Genomic DNA, 6,125 nt, shown 5'->3' with positions numbered 1-6,125 from the left:
GGTTGATACTGGCATCTGACATAGCCAGTGCAGCTTGGGTGAGCTGATGGCTGTGTGTTGTTTCTAGTTGATCGTCCACTCAAAATGCACGAAGGACCTTTATAAACATGTGGCTACCCCCCCCCCGCCCCAACAGCAACTGTCATGATAATTACTGTTTCCATTTGCCAAGAGTTGCAGTAACTAGCCTAAGGGCATCCCTTGAGTTGTGTCAGAGCCCTGTGTTCTGACTCCTGGACCCCTGAATTTTCCGTGCAATTAGAAAGACGGCAATCCTTCCTTTACCACTTCCATGACACAGCACTCAGTGACAATCAGGCAATTACCTGAGTGGCTTAATGAACCCTCTGAAGCCCTGGGGAGAATGACTGAACTTACTGGTGGATTTTCCCATCTTGTTTTCTGGCAGACAGAAAAGACAATCTCTCGTAAGGATCTTAGCTGTAAATACAGCAATAGCAGCCTATTTGGGTGGGAGGAGAGGCGATTTCATTGTACAGCCTTCCTACCCATGCAAGGATGTATCTGCATTAAGCATTCACTGTCTTGAACTGGCTGACCTGTATGTACTCTCTTTTCCTTCCAGGACGGCATCTGCACCACTAGGTTTCAGTGTCAAAGATGCTATTTTGCAAACAACTGATGATGTTTCCCACATTCAGGGAAGGGTCCTGATCTTTTTGTGCTGGAGACTGTGAATGGTGTCCTTGCTCCTGCTGTGACGTGAGTGTGGTGTGCCTGTTGGACATAGTGCAATGATGGTCAGGAAATCCTGGGAAGCCAGAGGTGTTTATGGCATGCCGTAGATACTGGAAGGTTTTGCCTGAAATATGTGGCCAACAGGAGGGAGTCAGAACCCCCTTTGCCCTCGCTATCTAAAGAATGTCTGCTCCCATAGCCCAGCCTGTGTTGCCATGGAGACAYGGTCTGCCCTGATGGCCCTTGAATTCTGATCATTTCAGTGAAAATAATTTGAAGCAATCAGCAGAGACACGGGGCTTGCAGTTACACATACATCCGCACAAATACACATGCTCCTGCAACCATCTTCTTTGTGCCATGATTTCTATGAGCAAGCAGGCAAGCTTGCTTGTAAAACACAGCAGCATGTCAGCCAGCAGGGATGGTTACAAACATGGCTTTCCCCAGCTCAGATTAGCAAGACTTCCTCCTGCTGCTTGGAACAATGTGTTGTTACCACAACACAACATCAAGTTGAATAAGAAAGCCAAGTTATATCCACCCAACCTTTAAAACTTTCACCTTCCCTTCACCAATAGACTTTTCTTGTCAGGTTCAAATTATTTGCCTCTGAGTGCTGGAAGAAAATGTTTCTCTGTTTGCCTTGTATTTATTTGCTGCCCATCAGAAGGTAGTTCTGGTAAGCAAACATCAGGGGGTTCAAGAAAATGACATTGGCCTGCACTAAAATGAAGGCTCTTTTCATAGAGAGTTGAGTGCTGGTGGTATTTATTTTGTACAACTCCATTGCAGCTCTGCTTCCTGGGCTGATCTGGACTGCATGCTCTAATTTCAGTTTTTAGTGGACAGAGAGCCAAATCGCAAAGCCAGAGGCAGCATTGCCCAGCCTCAGTGGAGAGGCCGGCTGAGTCACCTCCATGCATCTCAGCTCATAGGTGAGGGACACTGGGAGGGCAGCAGGACAGGTATTCGATGCTTGCTCTAATACTGTTCTTGCGGGACTCTGCTACATATTTGCAAGTGAGACAGTGGATAGGTGTTGTAGAGAACTTCAGTCTCCCGGTCTGTCAAGCTCGAAAGTTTCTCCAGCTTTCAATTTTGTCTAGAGTTTTTCTCTTAAGACTCCCCCCTTCTTCAAACAGAGCCTCAACTCTGGCTGGGTCCCAGAGATAGATACCAAATGGCGCTTTTTTTCCCTTTCTTTTGCTCTTTCTTCCTTCTCGTGAAGCTGGCAGACTCTCCAAACACACATCCAACCAACGCACAGTGCATTCGAAAACAGGCCATCTGGCTGAGCACTCCTTGAGAATGAGAAGACAAGAAAAACAACCCTCTTGGAGCTGGCAGCCGAAAGGCAGGCAGCCCGTACGTGGACTTGATCTTGTGGTGCAATCCAAGAGCCATCCAATCCAAGGGCATTGCAAAAAAGCTCTTTCCTAATGAGCAGAATACGGCTGTCTCCAGAAGCAGCTCCAAGTCAACAATTTGAGTGGGATGCTGTAACTCTCCTCGCTGCACATGTGCTCATTAATTAAAGCCACTTTGGAAGATGCCCCTGACACCCCCGCTGGGACTGCCAGCCTAGCCTCCCCGAAATCCTGCTTGCTGCTTTGCAGCCCCCTGCTGGGCAGGGAACTGCAGCTCCCCAAGGGAAGGACAGGGCCATCCAGCATCCAGCTCTTAGCCACAAAACGGACCCATTGCTTTGCTGATGAACAGCTGCACAGGAAGAATAGCAGTGGAAGGAGGTTGCAGTCCATCTGCTTTGATGTCATTTTTTTTCCCCTCTGAGTTTGGTAACATCCAGAGTGCTCCAGGCATATAACCACTCTGGGCAAGTTGGTAAGTGACAGGAACGGAAGTGAGCTGAGCAACCCAATATTTTGATTCTTAGCTATTTCTCTGGTGCTTACGGGTTAGGTTCACAAAATCAGGAAGGCTGTGGCTGAGGTGACTGTAGAACTGTTAGTAGCCAAATCTCTCAGTAATAGAACTAGGGGGCACTCAATGAAACTCATAGAAGATTGGTTTAAAACCGATTAAAGAAAGTACCTCTTACACAGTGGGTAGTGAACTTCTGGAAGTTGTTGGCCCAGCAGGTTGCAGAGGCAGAAAGTATCAGCAGGCTCAAAATGGGATTAGACAATTTCAGGCAACAGCTCTGTGAATGGATACCAAAGGGAACTGGCAGGGATGTACAGTCTAACATCCTCAATCTAACAACAGTGAATACTGAGGAAATACAAGGGGAACAGACGAGGAAAGTGCCAGGCTTGTGCGCTCTCTTTGAATAGTCTCTCCTCCTGCCCCTGCTGGGAGCAGAGCACTAGTCTGGGGGGATCATTGCTCTGGCCCAGAAGGGTTGTTCTGAGTTCTTGTTGTGGGACTCAGCCCCTGTGCCAGCGTGATATGAAGGTAATATAAATAGGTCATTGCCCCCTTAAGTTACCAGAAGGAAGCTAGAATCTGATTTTCTTCAGGAAGTTTCATTTGTGGAATATGTTTCCATGAATGTTAACAGTCACATGCCCTGGCTTAATCTGTTTGGTCTCCCAGTCCTCCTAATAAGGCCAATGGGAATAAAAAATGTAACTATTTTAAGACAGATCTTGATTAGTTGTAAGATACAGCAGAGGAGTAGATTCAGTAACCACTCTGCTGTTGTTTTGAAAACTTCTACTAGTTTGCAGCCTAAGTTTATTTATGACCAGTTTATACCCATTTTTAAATCTTTCCATTTTTAAACTCTAACCTGCTATTAGCCACATTTAGTAAAAGTTTTAGGGCATAATTCCTCCCCTACAAATATGTGTGTTCTGTTACGCTAACAATATCCCTTTCATTTTTTATTTTTAACTTACAGGAAAGCAAAATAATATGCAAAGACAAGATGAAACAGATGTTTGAGGTCTACATTACAATTCAGACAGAATCAGCTGAAGACATCAGAACAAAATGCTTGCAAGTGTTCCTGTGCTATCAGTTACTCAAGGGATAGTTACAGGTAATACACATTTCAGTACATATTGTTTCCCTTATAGCCTTTGATGTGATCTCATGAAATGTAGATTCTTTTTAGGAATGTGTTCAGAGCTTGAAGGCAAGTCAGCTGGAGCTTTGGGAGCCTGCCACCTCCTGAGACCAGATTCCAAACTTGCTTGATCTATTTGTGTGAATGTGACTGTTGACAAATACAGAACATCAAGATTTATCTCAAAGTCGTGCTGTATGAGCATCATTTGTGCTTTATAATCCAATAAAAGATTTACGTTTCTCAATTAGGTTTTCTTCAGGTCAGTTCCAAGATTAGATGTAGTGAATGTCCAAACTAACCCCAGTGAAAAGGATGCCAGTTGGAACACTTCTCTAGTGAAAATATGGATTTTGAGAGAACAAATATTTTCATAGTAAGTGTCTTCTTTCCTCAAAATGTAACCCCCTCTCATAAATCCAAAAGCCTTAAAAGCAAATGAAATTTGATTGTTGGTAGTTTGGGGATTATACCTCTCTCTTTCCCCCAGCATTTTCCAATGGAAAATATTCAGGGTTTGGGTTTTCAGTCCTTTGCTGAAATGTCAACATTTTCCAAAGGGTGAAGGAGGAGAAGAGAAGAGAAGAGAAGAGAAGAGAAGAGAAGAGAAGAGAAGAGAAGAGAAGAGAAGAGAAGAGAAGAGAAGAGAAGAGAAGAGAGAAAAAAAAAGAAAAGAAAAAAGAAAAGAAAAGAGAAAAGAAAAGGAAAAAAACATGTTCTGACCAGCTCCAGTCAGAGCCAAATGGCTCAATCCTGGATTTGGTCAGGGAAATATGCTGGAGGGGAGAAAATGGGAGTGTCTTGGTTCCAAGCACAGCCTGGCTGGGCTGAGGACTGCGTATCACAATCCATTTGTATGAATCATTCCAGTCGACATTTTGCCAGGGGAGCGTGTGTAGTGGCTTTTAAGCACTTCAGGTCAATATGTTACTTGCAAACTCTGCCTTGCTGTTGCTCCAGCCACTTCGGCTCTCTGCGCGCATGTGGGATGCACGCAGGTACACTCTGTTCAAGTTCAAATCTTCCAGTATTTCCATGACGTCTCCAACTCACACAGACAACAGTAACACCTGGCACCTATCCAGACCTGAGAATTCATCTCTCCCCATTCATAAAGTGCACGTACCTTTAAGCATACGTGATTGTCTGGATCCTCTGCCATGGTGACGCTGTCCTGCGTTCTGGTATGATTGGAATTTAGCCTTCGAAAGCCACAGCCAGCTATGGAAGGGCTGGCCCTACATAGTGAGGAACGCTGGGGTAGAGCCGACATAAAAGTTATTAACTAACTTATACATGCACATGCATGCACCACTTGCTTCTGGTGGAAAAGGAGTGGCTTCGTTCACCCTACACACAGCTGATCCCCAGCTGCCACTTCAGCCTCTGGGAAACTGCCCCAGCACTTGGGTAGCTTCAAATCTGATGAATACAAGGGCCGTCTTTGCTTCTGCCTCTCCCGAGTTGTATCCCACAGCTGCAGTGGGGAATCTGGTATTTGGATGTATACCCAGAACAGGTCTTTGTCCCCCTCTAGTGACTTGACTGCAAAAGAAGTTTGCTGAGAGCTACTCCCTCCAAACAAGATGGTCATTATTTTAGGTCAGAGTGTTGAATGGTTTCCTGTTGGCCAACTGGACATGAAGGCATCACTGGCAGGCCATATATTTATATGCACTCAGATTTTATCCATTATCAGTGTAAACAATAATTAGAAGCTTGACTTTCTGCTCTAGTAGAAGGCAATCACGTGACTTTGCTCCCATGAAGGAAGGCAATCACAGACGTCAGGTGACATCCTGGTTTTAGTTATGTAGGGGACCTAGTCAGGTCCAACGTTACCAGTGCAAAAGCACATGCACCCGGGCTCTTGTAACCAAACACTTGCTGAGTCACAGCCCAGTCACCCATACACTTAGCAAGTCGCGTCAGCCATCTGTCACCAACACATCCTCCTCACCGCTCTGTGACTCCACGGGGAAAACAACAGGAGGCAGATTATGTTCGGCTGAAAAGCCAGGCTCTCATGCATCTTGGCTCTAAATAACCCCTGGCTTGCCTTCTAACCAGTGGCAAAGCCTTTGGCTCCTGTTAGTTTGGCCCTTTGTCAGTGAAGAAAGTGACATTCAGGTTCAAACGCTGAATGCTTTGGCTGACTAATGACYGACTCCAAACAAAGCAAGACTCAGGCAAGACATGGATATTATTGTGCAAAATGTCCTTACTATAAGGCAAAGTCGCAGGCTGCTCATCTACACTGGCTTCCACACTGGCGTTCTCCTTAAATCAGAGTGCTTAAAAAATAGCACTGAAATACAGTGCCCTATTTTCTAAGGCCTTGTCCCATCTCCTGTGTTAGCTAAAGGGTCCAAGAGCAGGGATCYTGTTGTGT

General features: G+C 45.3%; 1 long non-coding RNA gene across 3 annotated transcripts; it reads left to right on the top strand.

The window, feature by feature from the left end:
• The first annotated feature begins 600 nt into the window (after positions 1–600).
• Positions 601–4,045, top strand: LOC112962911. Of its 3 annotated transcripts, none has more exons than XR_003252453.1 (3): positions 601–723; positions 3,566–3,706; positions 3,985–4,045. It is a non-coding gene; the product is annotated as an uncharacterized LOC112962911 (long non-coding RNA). The 3 variants fall into 3 exon arrangements; XR_003252451.1 differs by lacking the exon at positions 3,985–4,045 and adding an exon at positions 3,782–3,858; XR_003252452.1 differs by lacking the exons at positions 601–723; positions 3,985–4,045 and adding exons at positions 2,477–2,544; positions 3,782–3,858.
• Positions 4,046–6,125: the final 2,080 nt, after the last annotated feature.

The sequence above is a fragment of the Apteryx rowi genome, unplaced genomic scaffold (assembly GCF_003343035.1).
Source record: "Apteryx rowi isolate R43461 unplaced genomic scaffold, aptRow1 scaffold_158, whole genome shotgun sequence".
Taxonomy (NCBI): Eukaryota; Metazoa; Chordata; class Aves; order Apterygiformes; family Apterygidae; genus Apteryx; species Apteryx rowi.
Note: the sequence above shows the minus strand (reverse complement) of the source record. Positions and strands in the feature narration are given on the sequence as shown.